The following is a 24,410-nucleotide window of genomic DNA, read 5'->3' as shown; positions in this document are numbered from 1 at the left end:
TTTAGGTGACTGATGGCTGCTAAATAATCCTAACAGTACAAGGTAAGAAATAGTTGTTTAGGTTTTTTTGTGGTGAAAACCAAGTTTACAGGATATCTTGTACTTTAAGTCTATTTATTTTTCATTGTGATTATTTACTTTGTGTAATAAGGCAAAACCACTATTTCTGAAATACCAGGGTGTACCTTGCCTTCCGCCCAAATGCAGCTGGGATAGGCTCCAGCACCCGGTAGAAATTGGATGGATGGATGGAAGCCGCTACTTTTCCAAGCAACGCTTGTTTTACAATATAACTAAAACAGTACATACGTAATAAGCAGTGCCATCATGTGTGATGTCTGTATGGGTGTTTTCATGCACATTTGTACGTGCTATCGTAATGTAATCAAGCTAGCGTCATTAGCATTAGCGAATATGACAATATATTTACAAGTGTCTGTATTAGTTTTATTACCTTACAATGGCATTCTTTTTGTGTTGTTTCAGTTTTGTAAATTCACCAAAATGTCACAGTGGAGTTATTGAGTCTGTTTAGCGGATTGGAGAGTTGGCTTCTGCAGCTAGTGGGTCCATGTTGACTTCTGTTTTTTTTTTAAAAATCAGCCGTTTTACTGCCGTTTGACAATCCCCGTTTGGAAACAATTAGGTATGTAAAAAAAAAAAAGCTAAATCTTTTGTACCTGTATATATCTGCGACTTTTAGTCTGGTGCAGCTCATATATGTAAAAATATTTATTCATTCTAAAATTTGATGGGTGAGGCTTGAATACCGGTGCGCTCTATAGACCGGAATGTAGGGTAATTTATGTTTCTTTTGTTTCAATTTACTATCATAGATTTTGGAAATTAGTTCAAATCAAGCCATGGACTCAAAGGTGTAAAGCAGATCATACCATACCATACCAACTTTATTTATAAAGCCCTTTAAAGACAAGCACAGTTGAAAAACAAAGGGCTGTACACCACAAAGAAATGAAGGCAAAGGACAGACTAAAAAATAACGTTTAAAACAGAAATAAAAATACACATTTAAAAAGCAAATATAAATTACCCTAAGAACAGTTTGTTAAATAAAAAGAGTTTAAAAGTTAAAAACAGTTCAAAAAGTTAAAAGCTAAAAACAGTTCAAAGTCTCATGCTGGGTTAAAAGCCAGTGAATAAAAATGTGTTTTAAGAAGGGTCTTAAAAATAGCCAAAGAAGGGGCCTGTCTCACATGGAGAGGGAGATCGTTCCAGACTTTGGGACCCGCAACAGAGAAAGCTCTGTTGAGATCATAAGCAATTGTTTGACAAATCAACTAATTAAAAAAATAAACGCTGACTCGTCGACTATTGAAATGATCGTTAGTTGCAGCCCTATTCGGCTCAACCTACCTTGTTTTTGTGCAACCTGTTTTCCAAACTGTAGTTGGGAAACTGCCAAAATGAAACCACCTTTTGTAAAATGAATATCATTAGTAAGAAACCGGTCCGAGAAACAGAATAAGTGGTTTTCCAATGTGAATCACACATTTTCAAGCAAAAACCCCGTTACAGACTGTCCAGGTTGAAGAACATACGTCTCATCTCGCGACCGCCAAGAAAGCAAATATTTGTAACTTCCCAAAAAGCTTTGTGTGGATAGCAGATTGGCAAACAGCTTGATCTTTGGTTAGATCCAGCAGCACACAGAGATTGGAGGAAGGGAAGATACCATTGATTTTTTAACACAGACATCAGCATCTTGACAAAAGGTGAACGCACTTTCCACCCTTGGGTGTAATTTCCTTGGTTTTCCACTACTCCGCACTTTTGAGTGTTGGAGTCTGCTTTTTTTTTATTTATTTAGTGCTTCTCTAAGAAGGTTAAACTAAATTCAGGCTTAAGGGGTGAAAAGGAGTACAAAAATAAAAGCAGTTGAATAGCCAAGAGTCGCAACTTTCTAAAGTCCATGATAACCCAGGACCCCAAAGACCGCGGCTAAAGTCCCTGTTGACACAGATCAACAGAAAAGGCATGGCTGTAACTCTCCTAGTTAGTTTTTTTTTCTTTTTCCCAACAGGTTTGCAATCCCTGACAGGAACAGGGATGAAGGCGTGTGGCTTAGTGCTGGTAGCGCTAATAAGGTGTGTGTGGAGGTCATGGGCATCATGGGAGCTGATGCACATGGAGGAGTGAGGGATTGGAGGTCAAGGGAGTGCGACCTGGGGTCACGCTGTAATTACACATCACAGTCTCTGTGGCCAGTGGCCCTGACGGACTTCTTCTGTTTATATTGGCCCAAGTAAGCAAGCAGAAGATGTGTTGGCGGTGAGTTCGGGGAGGATGAGTTTGTCCAAAAGTTGCGAAAAACAATGCAAATGTAATTCACAACATGTTAAAGTTATCATCTGGACACGCTTCGTCCAGCTTCTGCAGCTGCGAACTCACCTCAGTTTCCCAGCGTTCAAGCGGGCAGACGCGTTCTCACACTGCATGTGTGGGTGGTGAGTGCTGCCGAGTGCACAGTGTTACACTTTGCAAGGCTCCGACTGCCTCCTCTTCATTTGGTCTCGAGATGCTCCTTGCTGAGCTTTTATGATCATCTGGAAAACAAAATGAAATACAAGAAAACCCATGAGAGGTTTTTTGCACTAGAAATGCGGGGTCATGAACTAATCAGTAAGACGGTAAAAATATAAGTTATAATCTTTTTTGGTCGGCATAGATACATTTTAACTCCATATTATTGAACAACTGTGCAACAGTATATATAATTCTTCACTACTGATTAGTGTTGTCCAGATACCAATATTTTGGTACCGGTACCAAAATTATTTCGATACTTTTCATTACTTTGATACCTTTGTAAATAAAGGGGACCACAAAAAAATTGCAATATTGGCTTTATTTTAACAAAACATCTTTAATTAAATATATGTTTCTTATTGCAAGTTTGTCCTTAAAGGGGAACATTATCACCAGACCTATGTAAGCGTCAATATATACCTTGATGTTGCAGAAAAAAGACCATATATTTTTTTAACCGATTTCCGAACTCTAAATGGGTGAATTTTGGCGAATTAAACGCCTTTCTAATATTCGCTCTCGGAGCGATGACGTCACAACGTGGCGTCACATCGGGAAGCAATCCGCCATTTTCTCAAACACCGAGTCAAATCAGCTCTGTTATTTTCCGTTTTTTCGACTGTTTTCCGTACCTTGGAGACATCATGCCTCGTCGGTGTGTTGTCGGAGGGTGTAACAACATGAACAGGGACGGATTCAAGTTGCACCAGTGGCCCAAAGATGCGAAAGTGGCAAGAAATTGGACGTTTGTTCCGCACACTTTACCGACGAAAGCTATGCTACGACAGAGATGGCAAGAATGTGTGGATGTCCTGCGACACTCAAAGCAGATGCATTTCCAACGATGAAGTCAAAGAAATCTGCCGCCAGACCCCCATTGAATCTGCCGTAGTGTGTGAGCAATTCAGGGACAAAGGACCTCGGTAGCACGGCAAGCAATGGCGGCAGTTTGTTCCCGCAGGCGTGCGAGCTAAACCCCCTATCGACCCTAGCTTCCCTGGCCTGCTGACATCAACTCCAAAACTGGACAGATCAGCTTTCAGGAAAAGAGCGCGGATGAGGGTATGTCTCCAGAATATATTAATTGATGAAAATTGGGCTGTCTGCACTCTCCAAGTGCATGTTGTTGCCAAATGTATTTCATATGCTGTAAACCTAGTTCATAGTTGTTAGTTTCCTTTAATGCCAAACAAACACATACCAATCGTTGGTTAGAAGGCGATCGCCGAATTCGTCCTCGCTTTCTCCCGTGTCGCTGGCTGTCGTGTCGTTTTCGTCGGTTTCGCTTGCCTACGGTTCAAACCGATATGGCTCAATAGCTTCAGTTTCTTCTTCAATTTCGTTTTCGCTACCTGCCTCCACACTACAACCATCCGTTTCAATACATTCGTAATCTGTTGAATCGCTTAAACCGCTGAAATCCGAGTCTGAATCCGAGCTAATGTCGCTATAGCTTGCTGTTCTTTGTTTGTGTTGGCTTCACTATGTGACGTCACAGGAAAATGGAAGGGTGGTTAAAATCAGGCACTTTGAAGCTTTTTTTAGGGATATTGCGTGATGGGTAAAATTTTGAAAAAAACTTCGAAAAATATAATAAGCCAATGGGAACTGATTTTTAATGGTTTTAACTATTCTGAAATTGTGATAATGTTCCCCTTTAAATAAAATAGTGAACATACAAGACAACTTGTCTATTATTAGTAAGAAAGCAAACAAATAATAATAATAATAACAACTGGGATTTATATAGCGCTTTTCTAAGTACCCAAAGTCGCTTTACATGTAGAACCCATCAATCATTCACACCTGGTGGTGGTAAGCTACTTTCATAGCCACAGCTGCCCTGGGGTAGACTGACGGAAGCATGGCTGCAATTTGCGCCGACGGCCCCTCCGACCACCACCTATCATTCAATTCACCGGTGTGAGCGGCACCGGGGGCAAAGGGTGAAGTGTCCCGCCCAAGGACACAACGGCAGCGATTTTTTTGGATGGTAAGAGGTGGCGAGCGAACCTTCAACCCTCAGGTTTCTGGCATGGTTACTCTACCCACTACGCCATGCCGCCCCAACAAAGGCTCCTAATTTAGCTGCTGACGTATGCAGTAACATATTGTGTCATTTATCATTCTATTATTTTGTCAAAATTATTAAGGACAAGTGGTAGAAAACAAATTATTAATCTAATTGTTCATTTACTGTTAATATCTGCTTACTTTATCTTTTAACCTGTTCTGTCTACACTTCTGTTAAAATGTAACAATCATATATTCTTCTGTTGTTTGGATGCTTTATAGGGCTGTGAATCTTTGGGTGTCCCACGATTCGATTCAATATCGATTCTTGGGGTCACGATTCGATTATAAATCGATTTTTTTCCCGATTCAAAACGATTCTCTATTCATTCAATACATAGGATTTCAGCAGGATCTACCCCAGTCTGCTGACATGCAAGCAGAGTAGTAGATTTTTGTAAAAAAGCTTTTATAATTGTAAAGGACAATGTTTTATCAACTGATTGCAATAATGTAAATTAGTTTTAACTATTAAATGAACCAAAAATATGACTTATTTTATCTTTGTGAAAATATTGGACACAGTGTGTTGTCAAGTTTATGAGATGCGATGCAAGTGTAAGCCAGTGTGACACTATTGTTCTTTTTTTAATTTTTTTTTTATAAATGTCTAATGATAATGTCAATGAGGGATCTTTAATCACTGCTATGTTGAAATTGTTACTAATATTGATACTGTTGTTGATAATATTCATTTTTGTTTCACTGCTTTTGGTTTGTTCTGTGTCGTGTTTGTGTCTCCTCTCAATTGCTCTATTTATTGCAGTTCTGAGTGTTGCTGGGTCGGGTTTAGTTTTTGAATTGGATTGCATTGTTATGGGATTGCTCTGTATTGTTTTGTTGGATTGATTAATTTTAAAAAATTTACAAAAAAAAAAAAATCGATTTTTAAAAAATGAGAATCGATTCTGAATCGCACAATGTGAGGATCACGATTCGAATTCGAATCGATTTTTTCCCACACCCCTAATGCTTTACATTAGTTTTGGATGATACCACACATTTGGGTATCAATCCGATACTAAGTCGTTACAGGATCATACATTGGTCATATTCAAAGTCCGAAAGATGATGTTGTGATGCCAAAAAATATTTACTAGATATGTGCCTGTACTTGATATCATTACAGTGGATGTTAGGTGTAGATCCACCAATGGCGTTTGTTTACATTTTGCCGCCGGTGAGCTACGGTGTGTAGTGAAGCATGCTTAGGTACTTTTCAGAGGCGGTATAGTACCGGATATGATTCATTAGTATTGCAGTACTATACTAATACCGGTATACTGTACAACCCTACTACTGATATTTACAGCATTTTACACACCTGTCAACATTTGCATTTGAAATAAAAAACATTTCCTGAAAAATAAGAGAAACCCTATTTAAGGCCTGCTTTACGGCAAGAATATTCAACTAAATTGTTTTGGGGACCACATTTTCAGAAAGCTAAGCACTATTATTCTGATTTTGTAAATTCCAGAGGACCAAAGTCCTCTACAGATGACCTTTGATTTTGGTTGATTTATTTTGTCAGAGATACAGAAGCGCTCTGCTATTTTTAGGGACCACCTGCAAAAAAGCTAGACAAAGATCTTCTCTATGACAGCACTAAGAATCCATTGCAAAAATGTGAGTCTCTCCAAAGTTTTTGAAGTGAACTCACAGGGCACCAGTTGAATAGCCCAAATGAAAAAGGAGAGGACTTAAAAGGAAGCTTGAGGAACACTATTACCTATCACTATCACCTGCTCAGTGGCCTGTGGCTAGAGTGTCCGCCCTGGGACTGGAAGGTCGTGAGTTCAAACCCCGACCGAGTCATACTAAAGACCATAGAAATGGGACCTATTGCCTCCCTGCTTGGCACTCAGCATCAAGGGTTGGGGGTTAAATCACCAAAATGATTCCCGAGCGCGGCCACCGCTGCTGCTCACTGCTCCCCTCACCTCCCAAGAGGTGAACATGGGGATGGGTCAAATGCAGAGGGTAATTTCACAACACCTAGTGTGTGTGACTATCGTTGGGACTTTAACTTTATAGTATAAGTAGAGAAGTTGAACAAGTGACTACTGACTTCGTCGAAAGTAAACAAGCAACATGAACACCTTAGTCACATAAATCACATTACAAAAAAAACCATTTTAAATTTCAAAAAGGAGAGGACTCAAAAAGGTGCCTTGAGGAACGCTTCGGTTATGCAAATCACAGATTTGGACACCAGTGTTCTATGTTTGCTAGCAAAGTTAAAATGTCGGTGTAAATATCTGCCAATGTGTTTAAAGTGGACCAAGTCCCTCTGCACAACAGGAGCACTCTAGTGTTTTTAGGAAATGTTTGTTTCCAAAGTTTTGAATTGAGTTTGGGGGGGTCGTTATGATGTCATTCCCCAGTTGAATAGCCCTGCTGGGGGTTAAAGGATGTGCTATGTAGGTGTTTCTGGAGTGAAACTGTGCTAGTCCGGCGGCACCAGGTAGTATATTTTTTTTATGAAAGTTAATTTAGACAGATAGATATGGATAGTACTTTATAGATTCCTTCAGGAGAGTTCCCTCAGGAAAATTTGATTGGCAACACTAAATTGGCCCTAGTGCGTGAATGTGAGTGTGAATGTTGTCTGTCTATCTGTGTTGGCCCTGTGATGAGGTGGCGACTTGTCCAGGGTGTACGCCGCCTTCCGCCCGAATGCAGCTGAGATAGGCTCCAACACCCCCCGCAACCCTAAGTGGGACAGGTTGGTATTAAGGGTGCTCAAAAAATAGATTCAGAGCCGAATCACAATTTTTTTTTAAAATATATTTATTTTTTAATAATTTATTTTTGAGACATGTTTTAGGCTAGGGGTCCCCAATCTTTTTGACTCGGGGCCGCATTGGGTTAAAACAATTTGGCCGGGGGCTGGGCTGTATGTATGTATATATATATATATATATATATATATATATATATATATATATATATATATATATATATATATGTATATATATATATATATTAGAGATGTCCGATAATATCGGCCGGCCGATATTATCGGCCGGTAAATGCGTTAAAATGTAATATCGGAAATTATCGGTATCGTTTTTTTTATTATCAGTATCGTTTTTTAAATTTTTTTCATTAAATCAACATAAAAAAACACAAGATACACTTACAATTAGTGCACCAACCCAAAAAACCTCCCTCCCCCATTTACACTCATTCACACAAAAGGGTTGTTTCTTTCTGTTATTAATATTCTGGTTCCTACATTATATATCAATATATATCAATACAGTCTGCAAGGAATACAGTCCGTAAGCACACATGATTGTGCGTGCTGCTGGTCCACTAATAGTACTAACCTTTAACAGTTAATTTTACTAATTTTCATTAATTACTAGTTTCGATGTAACTGTTTTTATATTGTTTTACTTTCTTTTTTATTCAAAAACAGGTTTTTAATTTAATTATCTTATTTTATTTTATTTTTTTTAAAAGTACCTTATCTTCACCATACCTGGTTGTCCAAATTAGGCATAATAATGTGTTAATTCCACGACTGCATATATCGGTTGATATCGGTATCGGTTGATATCGGTATCGGTTGATATCGGTATCGGTAATTAAAGAGCTGGACAATATCGAAATATCGGATATCGGCAAAAAGCCATTATCGGACATCCCTAATATATATATATATATATATATATATATATATATATATATATATATATATATTCCCCGCGCACTAAAAGTTAAAGTTAAAGTTAAAGTACCAATGATTGTCACACACACACTAGGTGTGGCGAGATTATTCTCTGCATTTGACCGATCACCCTTGATCACCCCCTGGGAGGTGATTGGAGCAGTGGGCAGCAGCGGTGGCCGCGCCCGGGAATCATTTTGGTGATTTAACCCCCAATTCCAACCCTTGATGCTGAGTGCGAGGCAGGGAGGTAATGGGTCCCATTTTTATAGTCTTTGGTATGACTCGGCCGGGGTTTGAACTCACAACCTACCGATCTCAGGGCGGACACTCTAACCACTAGGCGAATTGACTGAAGGATATATATATATATATATATATATATATATATATATATATATATATATATATATATATATATATATATATATATATATGTATATATATATATATATATATATATATATATATGTCTTAATAAGGTTATCCAAAAAATAGTGCTCGATACCGTAGCAGAGCGCAATATATTGAACTCACAACCTACCGATCTCAGGGCGGACACTCTAACCACTAGGCCACTGAGTAGGTGAATTGACTGAAGGATATATATATATATATATATATATATATATATATATATATATATATATATATATATATATATATATATATATATATATATATATATATATATATATATATATATATATATATGTATATATATATATATTTATATATATGTCTTAATAAGGTTATCCAAAAAATAGTGCTCGATACCGTAGCAGAGCGCAATATATGTATGTGTGGGGAAAAAAATCACAAGACTATTTCATCTCTACAGGCCTGTTTCATGAGGGGGGTACCCTCAATCGTCAGGAGATTTTAATGGGAGCATTCGCATACCATGGTTTATATAGGGCACAGAGTGGGTGGGTACAGGCTGGCCTAGGGGCGTGGTGATTGGTTCATGTGTTACCAGGAGGTGTTTCCGTCTATGGCGGCATGTTGTTACAATTTCGCTGCGCTTGTTGAGGGATGACAGGTCTGGACGGTAGATAATAAACAGTTTCTCTTTCAAGCATAGGTTGCATCTTTTATTACCACTATTGTAAGGTGTGCTGGATGCAAGAATTTGCCATGTTATTGAATATTCAACATTATTGTCTTTGAGGTCCCAAATGTGTTTGCTGAGTTCTGTGGTATTTCGCAGGTTTTTGTTCCTGAAAGAAGCCTTGTGGTTGTTCCATCTGGTTTTGAATTCACCCTCGGTTAATCCTACATATGTGTCGGATGTGTTAATGTCCTTGCGTATTACCTTAGATTGGTAGACAACTGATGTTTGTAAGCACCCCCCGAAGAGGGGGCAATCAGGTTTCTTTCGACAGTTACATGCTTTGTTGGTTTTGGAGTCGTTCTGACTGGGGGTCGACGGCTCATTTGCAATTGTTTTGTTGTGGTTTGAGATGATTTGTCGTATATTGTTCATGCAGCTGTAGCTCAATTTGATGTTGTTCTTGTTGAATACTTTTCTTAGGTTGTTGTCTTTGGGAAAGTGTTTGTCAATCAGGTTGAGGAATTTGTGTCCAATGTTCGTTGAGACGTTTTTGCTGTATGGGGGGTTGTACCAGATGATGCCGTTTCGTTTTCTGTTCTTTTTTGGCTGGTTTCCTGGCGTGGGTTCATAGGTGAGGGTGAAATTGTATCCGCTTTCATCAAGGGCTTTTTGGTACGGGGGGGTTGCTTGGTCAAATTCAGCTTTGCTAGATGACAGCATCGATAGCCTTTTATTGATCAATAAAAGGCTATCGATAGCCTTTTATTGATGAGATGAAATAGTCTTGTGATTTTTTTCCCCACACATACATATATATATATATATATATATATATATATATATATATATATATATATATATATATATATATATATATATATATATATATATATATATATATTTTTTTTTTAAACTTGGGATTTCCCGCGGGCCAGATTTTGGATGCTGGCGGGCTATAGTTTAGGGACCCCTGTTTTAGGCCATCTGTGCGCTTATTTGCTGCACGTGTACGTCAAATGTCAGCAGCCAAGATAAGCTTTTGTAACCTGCAACTTGTTTTAAAAATGTTTCCTGTCATTTGTACATATTATATTTGATTGCAAGAATTGGTTCGAATCGAAAATCGACTCTGAATCGAGTCATCACCCCAAAAATCGGATTCGAACAGAATAATGAAATTGGTGTAAGCTTCACATCCCAAGTTTGTATGATGGTGTAGTTTACATGCAAGACCGCTTTGCTTTCATTAAATGCCATTCGTCCATTTTCTAGACATCTCCTGGTGTTCCAAGTTGCACGGAGTTTGAGCCTGTCACAGCTGACTTGGGATGAAACGTGGTCGACACCGTGACTGCTTGCCACGCAATCACAATTTTGAAAACTATGAAATTTGCTGTTTAATGAATAATACTCTAGCATTGGTAAATGGGCAAAATTCACTGTCGCACTGCTAAATTTCAAACTAATGTGACAGCAGGCATCTAAAATGTATTATAGGTTTCTTGTCATCCATACTGTGCAAAATCTCTCTCTAATATCCCTGCCGAGTCACAGTGTTGACTGCAACGCAAAATGTGATTTTTGTACTAAAAGATTCCCATTAACTTCAGGTGAACCTTGGAATGCATTTTCAGCACAAAATGAGAAGTGTGTAATTGTGTCCCTGATCACTTAAAAGCGAAGTCATTTTCACAGGATGTCTATCCCCTGACAGGAAGAACACTTTGGCAAAGCCATCTCTCTTTCATTGGCAAGAGGGCACGTGGGCAGTGTTTTGTGACTGACTTGGAAAAAAACCCCACTGTGCAACTGTAATGTCCCCTGCATATCTGCTGATTGTGATTATTACAGTAGCCTGATCTGTGGATTATTAGTACGTTTATACATGCTGGTATTACTTCAATAGTGTTTGAACTGTGCCCTGCGTATAAGAAGAAAAACAAGAACATTATCTGAAATTGAGCAATTTAGGCACGCGGCAATATCCACTCTGAGTTCTGCTCAAAAACCACACACACTACCTTCATGCTGCGTCCTTAGTGTGTGTCCTAAGAGTGTGTAAGTGCTCTGAGCCGACCAGAGGCCAGGCATGTCAGTCCCCAACCGAGCCCTGCATTGATTTGTTGTTGGTAAACAAACAGCTGGATGTTATAGTTGGATCAATATGCCTCGCATGCCTCCCAGCATGCCTTCCAAGCAGGTTGACATGCTTCTACTTGAAGTTGTGACCTGCATGAAAACATCTAAAGTTGAATATTTTTTTAATGGCGTTTTAGTTAAAAGATTTAACAACTATTTCGTAAGTACTATGTTTTGAGAAGAAAAAAAAACCAACCTGTGACTTGTCATTTGACAACTGGTATGATACCAATGCTAAAATCATCATGGTTATAGATTCCAGAGGGGTTAACATTGGGTTTTCTTTTAAACGAGTTACATATTTTCGAAAAAAGCAATATCCTTTTATGCATGTGCACAAATGTCCACTGCAGAGGATGCTGCTTCTCAGGAGGGTATGAAAGACGCCTCTAAGGCCTCGAAAGACCCTAAAATTATCTATTTATTTGCACATTTTACTGGTGCAAGGGGAGAATGCACACAATCTGATGAAAATAATTACAGTGGAAATGAACAAATTAAAAAGGTGTTTTGATGAAAATAGACACAGGGGGTCTGATCTATGCTAAGATCTCAAACATTAAAATTATTAACTTGATTGTCACAAAATTCCATTAAAAATGTAGGCACTGTTTTTTTGTACAAAAAAAGTGCATGTTTTCAATTTTATTTCAAAGTACAGATTTGGTACTAATATCGATTAAATGCACACTGTACCAATTCCTACACAGCAAATGACCTGAGGCCTCATTTATTAAGAGTTGCCTGGATTTCCTACAAATAATTAGCTTTCGTTCAAATCGCACTAGGGCTGTAAAGCTATTGCCGTGACGTGTGACGGTATCAAACGAAAACTTGGTGAGTGTAGTTTTTCTGGCGCTTTAGCGTTGACCGGGTCTGAAAATAAACTACATCTCCCAGAATCCTCTGTGCAGCGCGAGGCTGCATTGTGGGGGCATCAAACACCACAAGCAGGAAGTGAGGTGTGCTCGTAGTAGTAGTAGATGAGAGGAATCGTTTTTTTGGACATTTTCTGAAAATATCCGTCCATGACTTTTTGAGTTTTGTTGCTGACAAACAAACAAACAAACAAACAAACAAACAAACAAACAAACCTAAGCGAAAAACATAACCTCTTTGGCGGAGGTAAGAAAGTCTGCATTCTGCAAAGCAAAGGGTGCCACTTTCGTCTCATATCCAAGGCAACATAGAGCCAGCTGGTCACATCACGGAGGGAAATAAACAAAAAAAAACTGTAAACCGCGGAAATACCAGTAAACTGAGAAGCTGTTTGAAAAACTCTCTGTCCATCCATCTATTGTGTACCACGGAACTCTCTCGGGTGAGGTAGGTCCATTATTAAAAGTTAAATTGTTAGGTAACTTTTGAGAAACAACATTTTCCAAACTGATTAAAAAATGTCCACTTTAGAATCAGAATCAGAATCAGAATCAAAATCAGAATAGTTTTTATTGCCATTGTTTGAGAACGGGTTCACAAACTAGGAATTTTACTTGGTGCAATCGTGCAACATATAACACATATAAAACAGAATAGAATAACATGAGCTGTAACTGAGCTATCAGATTATTAGAGCTATCAGGACACTATTTCTCATTAAGCCAAATTTGAAACACACAAAAGTGAACATTATTGTTTTACACTTGTTACACATTGTCACTTTAAAGACATCAACTGTAAGTTTTTTTTAATATCTGCTTGAAACAGTGGATGTTCCTGCACTTTTCTTTGAACTTAAAAATCCATGTTTATAGTAATAAATATGATTAGAACATTTTAGCATTATGTTTGTGTTTAGCCTAAACATTCCTGCCACTTCATTTAACACACAATGGCATTTTTAAGTCTTTTTTTTTTGTCATACACTACTATAATATCGTACAGATGCCTGAATACCATGATAACATTGTACTGTAAAATTTTGATACCGACAGTATACGCAAGAAAAAATTCAAACGTATTAAAGTGTGCGCATGCACTAATCCAAGTACATTTCTTTGTTACATCCCAATCAACGTGCAATTTATCACAGACATTTGCTTGGCTGGGCACGCCCAGATCACCTACTTGATAAACATGCTAATCATATTATAAATAGCCATGTGCCTGAGATATGAATGCTCTGGCCAATCAGAATTCATTAGGAGGTGCTTCTTTCTCGTGTTTTGAGCGAACGAAAGAGGATTGAGTGGGATATAGTAGTTTGAAAAGATAGTCGCTGCAATAAAATGTTAAACTTAAAGAGGTGGATGACTGATTTCTCCCAATATAAATATAACTTGTGTAACTTACAACAAAATGTGTTTATATGTGTTATGTGTTTATAGCCGCTTAGGTTGTGAGTTCAAACCCCGGCCGAGGCATACCAAAGACTATAAAAAATGGGACCGATTACCTCCCTGCTTGGCACTCAGCATCAAGGGTTGGAATTGGGGGTTAAATCACCAAAAATGATTCCCGGGCGCGGCACCGCTGCTGCCCACTACTCCCCTCACCTCTCAGGGGGTGATCAAGGGGATGGGTCAAATGCAGAGGACAAATTTCATCACACCTAGTGTGTGTGTGACAATCATTGGTACTTTAACTTTTTTTTTTTAAATACTTTGACTCTTGTTTGATTACTCAATTTATTATTACAACCCAGGAGAGCTACTTGCGGTGACACAAACTCTGGCCATTCCTCCACCGTCTCCGGTGCCATTGTACCGCAACTACCGGTGGCTGCAACTGTCCGCTCAACTGGGACACATTGTGACAGCAATAGCTGGCAAAATGATTGCCCGGATAAATGAATAGTTGTCCTCACTAATATTTAGATGAATATTAAGCATTAAACGCATTGGCAAAAAAGTAAATTTTGTGCCTCAATCTTTGAAGCCCAAACGATCACATCTGGACATTTCCTTGTCGAGTCCACTCTTGATAGATCTCATCTCTGACGTAAAAAACAAGAGCGTACGCCAGGTTTTTGTTTGACCCAAGCTCCTCAGTAATATACAGCATTTTTTTCTCAAACAAAAGAGAAGTATTACATTTAAAACAACATTTAAAATCTATATGTCCAAGCATCTATTGAACGCAGTGACGTGCAGTCACTAGAGGCAGGTGAGGCACGGCCTCACCTGCCATCATGGAAAGAAAAAAAATGTAAAAAGAAAAAAAAAAAATTAAATTGTTATATGTATCCAGTGATTATACTATAAAGTTATTTTCCATTTAACTTCACCAGTTTTAGATTATTTTTATTCAAAATCGCTGAATTTTCACATTTGCCGTTCAAATACTGAGAAGAGACGGTGCGGTGATCAGCAGCCAGTTGAGGCACGTCACTCAGTGCCGCAACATGGATTGCGCAATGACTCGGCTAACTGCTGGCCTGCTGTGCAGTGAGACCGTATTGCTATATGAACTATATTATACATTTCCATAGTTTAGTTAGCTGAGGTATATAATGTACAGTGTATTTTGTCAACAACTGTATGTGTGTAAAGTATTTCTTGTGCTGAGCGATCATAAAACGGCTGCAAAAGACGCACTGTGTGAGGCTCGCCTCCTGCACCCCCGCCGTAGAATTGTTATATCAACTAAAGCCCACACTTAAACTTTCCACGTGCAAGATTGAATCTATTTAAAAAAAATATTTCATAAGAAGTCAAAAAGTGCAAAAACAATAATGTTGGTGTTGGAGGAGTTGTGAATGACTGCAGGGACACAACATTAGATACACCTGCAGACTACAGGTGTACCTAATTCACAACTCCTCCAACACGAACATTATTGTTTTTGCACTTTTTTGCTTCTTATTAAATAACTTTTGTAACCTATTTTCATGGGCTTTCCTCTTTGTGATGTTAAGTTCCTGTTAAGCGCTGTTATACAGTATATGCCTTGAGCTCTTATTTTGAAGGCGCTAAGAGCGGAAGTGATGTCACGTTGCGGAGGTTTTTGAAAGAAGGTAAATGAAGTGGTCCTCGTGTAAACTGGAGCCTCCGTGTTTGTTATTTTGTAGTTTCATACAGTATAGGCAACATTTATAAACCCTCGGTTACACTTTTTTAAATAGATTCAATCTTGCACGTGGAAAGTTTAAGTGAGGGCTTTAGTTGCGGCGCATGGACTTAATTTCTAAGTAAAGGTAAGACCATAATAACGTTTTTTTTATTAAATGTGCTTTTTTGTGTGCTACAGTTTGTATGTGTAAAGTTAAAGTTAAGTTAAAGTACCAATGATTGTCACACACACACTAGGTGTAATGAAATTTGTCCTCTGCATTTGACCCATCCCCTGGTTCACCCCTTGGGAGGTGAGGGGAGCAGTGGGCAGCAGCGGCGCCGCGCCTGGGAATCATTTTTGGTGATTTAACCCCCAATTCCAACCCTTGATGCTGAGTGCCAAGCAGGGAAGAATGCTGGTATGAGCTTTTAAACATAACCCGTTAACTGCTGCCAATCAAATGGTGAATAAGATACTCTTTAGGGTTCATATGTTTGTAAATCTGACTGTGATGAAGTCAGTGCCTCACCAGCCATCAACCTCACCGCACGTCACTGATTGAACGGATTGAGTCAAGAACTAGAGCAGTGGTGTCAAACTCATTTTAGCTTGGGGGCCACATAGAGGAAAATACTGTATAATCTCAAATGGGCCGGACTGGTAAAATCATGGCATGATAACTTAAAAATGAAGACAACTTCAGGTTGTTTTCTTTGTTTTACTTCGTCCAGGAAATAAAAAAAAGCACATTCTGAAAATGTACAAATCACAAATAATCCTCTTGACAAAACACTTCAAGTTTGTTGAACATTCTGAGGAAAAAAATGAGGGAGTTTTACAAACATGATAGAGAACACAATAAACCTAGACTTTGTCTCAGTGTATTTACAAAGCCATGATTAAACCTTAAGTCACAGCCTATCTGGGATTGAACAAATAACCCAATAAATGGATGGAAACTTTTCTAGGTATCAAAAACCTAATTTGTCATGGCCAAGTATTAATCCTGTGCTAACTCAACAAACCATAAGAAACGGAGGTAGAATAAGAGGGTTGAGTTACATTCTGCGTTGACTTTTCTCATTTTTGACAGAGACATTTTGGGCCAATGAGGTTGCCAAATAACAATGTGTTTAAAACCTGCCCTTTTACTTTTCGTTTGGGTCGAGGCCCTGGTATGAACCGTTTGCTTGTCTAACAGAATTGCTATTGTGACATCCAGTGGACACATATACAACAGCAGTTTCTCTCATAAAAAAAAAAAATCAGCTCATTTTTAAATTGATTACGTGGGCCGCGAACAGATAAAACCCGTTTGCGGGCCTGATTCGGCCCACGGGCCATATGTTTGACACCCCTGAACTACACCCAATGTTAGTTTAAGATGCACATGGATATGGAATGCTGAAAACCAGTGTGTCAGATACCTTTTAATTCTTTCTATTTAAGTCTTGTGCAAAAACGTCTTTTGCATCTTCTATTTGCCATACGGGTTGGGAATTTGTGTTTGAGGAGTAATCTGTCTAAATGTACACTTCACAGGAAAAGTGTTATCAAGCTCATTACCTTGAGTGACACCCACAAAAACAGGCCACAAATGAATGCACTCGCTCAAGTGCATCCTCCATTTTTTTAAAAGACACATTTTTTGGCGTTCAAAATTAAAGTCATACCAAAGACTATAAAAATGGGACCCATTACCTCCCTGCTTGGCACTCAGTATCAAGGGTTGGAATTGGGGGTTAAATCACCAAAAATGATTCCCGGGCGCGGCCACCGCTGCTGCCCACTGCTCCCCTCACCTCCCAGGGGGTGATCAAGGGTGATGGGTTAAATGCAGAGAATAATTTCGCCACACCTAGTGTGTGTGTGACAATCATTGGTACTTTAACTTTAACTTTAACTTTAAATAATAAATGAGGAAACTTCCACATTTTTGTAAGGTTACTCTTGTCCACACTGTTGTCATTAGAGGTGTTACAATCCGATATTGATATTGGTTATAAGCGGAAGCTACAAGCTCATTGATTGGCTCTGTGGCGCTGCCTTTTCTTGCGACACGTCTTTTCTTCCTCGATATTACAGAAGCTATGAGAATGTGTGAGCAAACAGCTTCCTGTTCTTTAGGTCAAGCTAATAGGTCTCCTATTTGTCAAGATATTTACATAAAGGGCCCAATTTACCAAGATCCAAATGCCTCGTGCTAAACAGCCTGTGTAATCTATAAAATAGCGTGTGCAATTAGTGGGCGTGTTGCGTGTGATCTACTAACACTAGTTTTGTGCAATTGAAAAGTGGTGCAGACCGCCTTCTTTAAATGAGGACATTGGGTGAACTATACGGTGATACTCATTTATGTCATGACTAGGACTGTGGCGTGGTTTGTTCTCCCGAGATGCAAGTGATTTGGACCAGACATGGCGTGAAGGTGAATACATGATTTATTTTAACACTATAACTACAAAAAAAAAGTACAAACGAAAAGCGCGCACAGTGGCGGAGAAACAACTTGGCTATGAAAACAAATACTTGCACAAAGGCAGAAACTATGAGCAACAAAAAAACCCACTAACTGTGGCATTAATAAACAAAACTTACTTGGCATGGACTAAAGGAGCAGCATGAACGATGGACATGAAAAAAAGTGTAAGGAATGTGCAGAAGCATAAATGTGGGATGTCACCAGAAAGACAAACTGAAAACAATGAACTTAAATACTACAGAGATGATTAACGAAAACAGGTGCGTGACTCAAAACGTGAAACAGGTGCGTGACGTGACAGGTGAAAACTAATGGTTGCTATGGTGACAAACAAGAGTGCACAATGAGTCCAAACGTGGAACAGGTGAAACTAATGGGTAATCATGGAAACAAGACAAGGGAGTGAAAAGCCAGAAACTAAAGAGTCCAATAACTAAACAAAACAAAACATGACTAAAACAAAACATGATTACACAGACTTGGCAATTTACAGCACATTCACGTTACCATTCTCCTGCCTGTGACGTTTGCTGTGTTTTCAAACAAGCAGAAGACATCTATCACTTTTTAAGGGCATTTAAGAAGCGGTCGTCCAGTGCATCTACTTTTGTATAAACCCAAAAACCAGTGAAGTTGGCACGTTGTGTAAATTGTAAATAAAAACAGAATACAATGATTTGTAAATCCTTTTCAAGTTATATTCATTTCAATAGACTGCAAAGACAAGATATTTAATGTTCGAAATGGAAAACTTTGTAGTTTTTTGCAAATATTAGTTCATTTGGAATTTGATGCCTGCAAAAGCAGCTTCCATGAAATGCTCAGTCATTCACAAACAAATATGGGGCGAGGGTCACCACTTTGTGAACAAATGCGTTAGCAAATTGTCGAACATGTTAGGAACAACATTTCTCAACGAGCAATTGCAAAGAATTTAGGGAATTCCCCATCTACGGTCCAGGCGGTAATGCATCAAAAAGTGACATCAGTGTGTAAAGGATATCACCACATGGGCTCAGGAATACTTAAGAAAACCACTGTCAGTAACTACAGTTTGTCGCTACATCTGTAAGTGCAAGTTGAAACTCTACTATGCAAAGCGAAAGCCATTTATCAACAACACCCTGAAACGCCACCGACTTCGCTGGGCCCGAGCTCATCTATGATGGACTGATGCAAAGTGGAAAAGTGTGGTCTGACGAGTCCACATTTCAAATTGTTTTTGGAAACTGTGGACGTTGTGTCCTCCAGGACCAAAGAAGAAAAGAACCATCTGGATTGTTATAGGCGCAAAGTTCAAAAGCCAGCACCTGTGATGGTATGGGGGTGTATTAGTGCCCAAAGCATGGGTAACTTACATAACTGTGAAGGCACCATTAATGCTAAAAGGTACATACGGGTTTGTTGCCATCCAAGCAACGCTATCATGGACGCCCCTGCTTATTTCAGCAAGACAATGCCAAGCCACGTGTTAATACAACGTGGCTTCATAGTAAAAGAGTGCAGGTACTTGACTGGCCTGCCTGTAGTCCAGTCCTGTCTCCCATTGAAAATGTGTGGCACATTATGAAGCCTAAAATACCATACTGTTGAACAACTTAAGCTGTACATCAAGCAAGAATGGGAAATAATTCCACCTGAAAAGCTTCAAAAATTGGTCTCCTCAGTTCCCAAACGTTTACTGAGTGTTGTTAAAAGGAAAGGCCATGTAACACAGTGGTAAAAATGCCCCTGTGCCAACTTTTTTGCAATGTGTTGCTGCCATTAAATTCTAAAGTAATGATTATTTGCAAAAAAAAATTACGTTTCTCAGTTCGAACATTAAATATCTTGTCTTTGCAGTCTTTTCAATTGAATATAAGTAGAAAATGATTTGCAAATGATTGGATTCTGTTCTTATTTACGAATTACACAATGTGCCAACTTCACTGGTTTTGGGTTTTGTACATTGACACCACTTTTTTTTTGTTAGTTTTTTGACTGCTAAAGGTTCATGGGGAGTAATCTGCACTACTGTGTTGAAGACAAATGCATACTTCAAAGCGGTAGAAAATGGATGGATGGATGTATATATGTTATTAATATGTATTCTATGTGAAAAAAACGAACGTCTCTAAAAAAAATATAAAATTACAACAAAACACATCAATTGAATTCCCCACGGACCCGAGAGGGACAAGCGGTAGAAAATGGATGGATGATCAATTTAATTTGTTTTAATCAGTCCTTTAATTCATACAGCAGCTATAGAATTCCAAAAAGATGTTGTATAGAAATGTCTAATCTATTTTATTTCTGACCGTCCAAATATGTTGAAACTTACACTTTGCAGGTCCTTTTTAATAAGTGCTAAACAAAACATCAAAATAGTGCTCCCAAAACGGTGATGAGTGTTGATAAATGAAATTCCGCAAGCTGTATAATACTTGCATTTTCTCCTCCCAGTATTGTGGGCGTTTTGATTATCAGCATATTTTTTGCACATTAATGAAGACAGAGATGCAAAATGGATTGCACGCCTTGTTCTGCTCATTTACCAGACGCAATGCACTTTGCACACATTTAATATATCAGCTTTGCGTGTGCTATCAATATTGCACGTGTTTTAGTACACGCAAAATCAGGCCTAAAGTTTGGGCTTTTGGCAGAGTTGTCTTTTCGGTGGTCATCGTGTTCATGCATCACTCTCGCAATGTTAATTTGATTGAATCACGTAACATGCAACTCTTTTTTGAATAAGCCCACCTCTGCGTGTCGCCGAGCCTTGAGTCGAGCTGAGCGAAATCTCTGCAGTAACGGCACTACTGGAGAGGTTCTTATTTCTCATGGGGAGCAAAATTTGGGGAAAAAAAAGCATGGGCAAAAAAACTGGATTTCCCGGCTGAAACCGGGAATGTTGACAAGTATGCATCGACTTGTGCTGATATTGTATCGGATTGATATTGATACATGCCGATACTCAAGGCAGTGAAAGGGTTGTATCGGGATTGTCATGTCGACAAGCAGCAATTCACTCCATACTTGTTACTGACCTTTTTTTTCATTAAAAAAGGGGCACAAATATATTCCTAATTAGTAAAAAAAATGGTACTCTCCAGCGAGACTAAAATGTATTATACAAAAATATGTCTGCCATTGATCGACACAACCTTCACAGTGGGAGGAGCCTGACAGAAAATCTATCAAGAACCAAGTTGATTTAAAACAACTCTAATTGAAGAAGCATCATGGCAATGTGTCTTTTTCCTTACCTTTTTGTGTAATCATGACATGAAACAGTGGTATTTTTATTTATTTATTTTAACTGAATGTGGGTTCTATGAAATGATAGTGTGAGCATATATATATACATACATATACATATACATATATATGTATGTATATATATATATATATATATATATATATATATATATATATATATATATATATATATATATATATATATATATATATATATATATATATATATATATATATATATGTCAATCAATCAATCAATGTTTATTTATATAGCCCTAAATCGCAAGTGTCTCAATATATATATTTATATATATATATATGTATGTATACACATATATTTAATATACATACACATATATACATAGGTCTATTCAGGTGTACTGGAGAGGAGGCTACGCCGGATAGTCGAACCTCGGATTCAGGAGGAACAGTGTGGTTTTCGTCCTGGTCGTGGAACTGTGGACCAGCTCTATACTCTCGGCAGGGTCCTTGAGGGTGCATGGGAGTTTGCCCAACCAGTCTACATGTGTTTTGTGGACTTGGAGAAGGCATTCGACCGTGTCCCTCGGGAAGTCCTGTGGGGAGTGCTCAGAGAGTACGGGGTATCGGACTGTCTGATTGTGGCGGTCCGCTCCCTGTACGATCAGTGCCAGAGCTTGGTTCGCATTGCCGGTAGTAAGTCGGACACGTTTCCAGTGAGGGTTGGACTCCGCCAAGGCTGCCCTTTGTCACCGATTCTGTTCATAACTTTTATGGACAGAATTTCTAGGCGCAGTCAAGGTGTTGAGGGGATCTGGTTTGGTGGCTGCAAGATTAGGTCTCCGCTTTTTGCAGATGATGTGGTCCTGATGGCTTCATCTGGCCAGGATCTTCAGCTCTCACTGGATCGGTTCGCAGCTGAGTGTGAAGCGACTGGGATGGGAATCAGCACCTCCAAGTCCGAGTCCATGGTTCTCGCCCGGAAAAGGGTGGAGTGCCATCTCCGGGTTGGGGAGGAGACCCTTCCCCAAGTGGAGGAGTTCAAGTACCTCGGAGTCTTGTTCACGAGTGAGGGAAGAGTGGATCGTGAGATCGACAGGCGGATCGGTGCGGCGTCTTCAGTAATGCGGACGCTGTATCGATCCGTTGTGGTGAAGAAGGAGCTGAGCCGGAAGGCAAAGCTCTCAATTTACCGGTCGATCTACGTTCCCATCCTCACCTATGGTCATGAGCTTTGGGTTATGACCGAAAGGACAAGATCACGGGTACAAGCGGCCGAAATGAGTTTCCTCCGCCGGGTGGCGGGGCTCTCCCTTAGAGATAGGGTGAGAAGCTCTGCCATCCGGGGGGAGCTCAAAGTAAAGCCGCTGCTCCTCCACATCAAGAGGAGCCAGATGAGGTGGTTCGGGCATCTGGTCAGGATGCCACCCGAACGCCTCCCTAGGGAGGTGTTTAGGGCACGTCCGACCGGTAGGAGGCCGCGGGGAAGACCCAGGACACGTTGGGAAGACTATGTCTCCCGGCTGGCCTGGGTACGCCTCGGGGTCCCACAGGAAGAGCTGGACGAAGTGGCTGGGGAGAGGGAAGTCTGGGCTTCCCTGCTTAGGCTGCTGCCCCCGCGACCTGACCTCGGATAAGCGGAAGAAGATGGATGGATGGATGGATATATACATATACATATATACATATATATATATATATATATATATATATATATATATATATATATATATATATATATATATATATATATATATATTTATATATATATATATATGTATATATGTATATGTATATGTATATACGTGTATGTATATTAAATATATGTGTATACATATATATATATATATGTATATATATATATATAAATATATATATTGAGACACTTGCGATTTAGGGCTATATAAATAAACATTGATTGATTGATTGACATATATATATATATATATATATATATATATATATATATATATATATATATATATATGTATATGTATATGTATATGTATATATATATGTGTATATATGTATATGTATATATATGTGTATGTATTTTAAATACATGTGTGTACATATATATACACATATATATATATACATACATATACATACATACATACATATATACATATATACATATATATATATATATATATAGATTTATATACATGTACATACATACATACATATACATATTTTTATATATACATATACATGTATATATATATACACATGTATATACACACACATACATTTATATATATGTATGTACGGTAGGTGCAGACCGTAGGTGAACCCTACAGTCCGATAAATACGGTATGTTTTCATGATGTTGAAATGGTTTATTACGACTAACACCCTAATTAGAAAAATTGGATTGTTCATTGTGTTGCTCAAGGTAATACTATTTATATGGCGCTGGGATACACATGACTTTATCCTTTCAAAGGTCTTCTTGGAGCACCATTTTTTGACCTTGGTATTTGTCAAATCCTGGTTACGGCTCTGCATGTATGGTATTATTTGTTTCTTATCTCTTACTGTTCTACACACTATAGGAGCAATAGGAACACTCATATCTCATATCTAGGAAATCTGTAAGGATAAAAAAAAATATATGCATATATATATATATATATATATATATATATATATATATATATATATATATATATATATATATATATATATATATATTTTATATATATATAGTACACACAAATATATATATATATATATATATATATATATATATATATATATATATTTATATATATATATATATATATATATATATATATATTTATATATATATATATATATATATATATATATATATATATGTATATATATATATATATATATATATATATATATTTGTGTGTACTGGACTTAATAGACACATTGAAGGAGACGGGAAAATACAAATGGATCTGGCCGTCACTACGACATTTTGTCTATTCTTATGCAATAAACACTGAATTTAAAACAAAAAGTCTCAAAGAAAAGCAGTGAGTCTTTGGTTGATTTGGAGAAGGAAGAGGTGTCAGATGGGAGTGGAGGCGGAGTCTTGCTGAGACTACATATGTAAAGCAGCAGGGAAGCAGCAGCGTGTCAGACTGAGGCGTTGGCACAACCTGAGCTCCCCTCTGCTCCCTCCAGCACATCAGTCATTCAAAACAGGGCTATCACTGCCACGCTGCATGCTGGGAGACACACAC

At 38.4% G+C, this 24,410-nt stretch overlaps 1 protein-coding gene and 1 long non-coding RNA gene across 3 annotated transcripts in view; one reads left to right on the top strand and one right to left on the bottom strand.

The window, feature by feature from the left end:
* Window positions 1-24,410, top strand: part of fbxl4 (F-box and leucine-rich repeat protein 4) — a 608,311-nt gene that overhangs the window by 116,439 nt on the left and 467,462 nt on the right. The gene's annotated exons all lie outside the window — the stretch shown is intronic.
* Window positions 1-24,410, bottom strand: part of LOC133596588 (uncharacterized) — a 192,302-nt gene that overhangs the window by 21,614 nt on the left and 146,278 nt on the right. The window contains exon 2 of the long non-coding RNA XR_009814624.2: window positions 2,410-2,564. This is a non-coding gene — a long non-coding RNA (uncharacterized lncRNA). The remainder of the gene's footprint in view (window positions 1-2,409; window positions 2,565-24,410) is intronic.

The sequence above is a fragment of the Nerophis lumbriciformis genome, linkage group LG04, assembly GCF_033978685.3.
Source record: "Nerophis lumbriciformis linkage group LG04, RoL_Nlum_v2.1, whole genome shotgun sequence".
Taxonomy (NCBI): domain Eukaryota; kingdom Metazoa; phylum Chordata; class Actinopteri; order Syngnathiformes; family Syngnathidae; genus Nerophis; species Nerophis lumbriciformis.
This window is presented reverse-complemented; position numbering and strand designations above follow the sequence as displayed.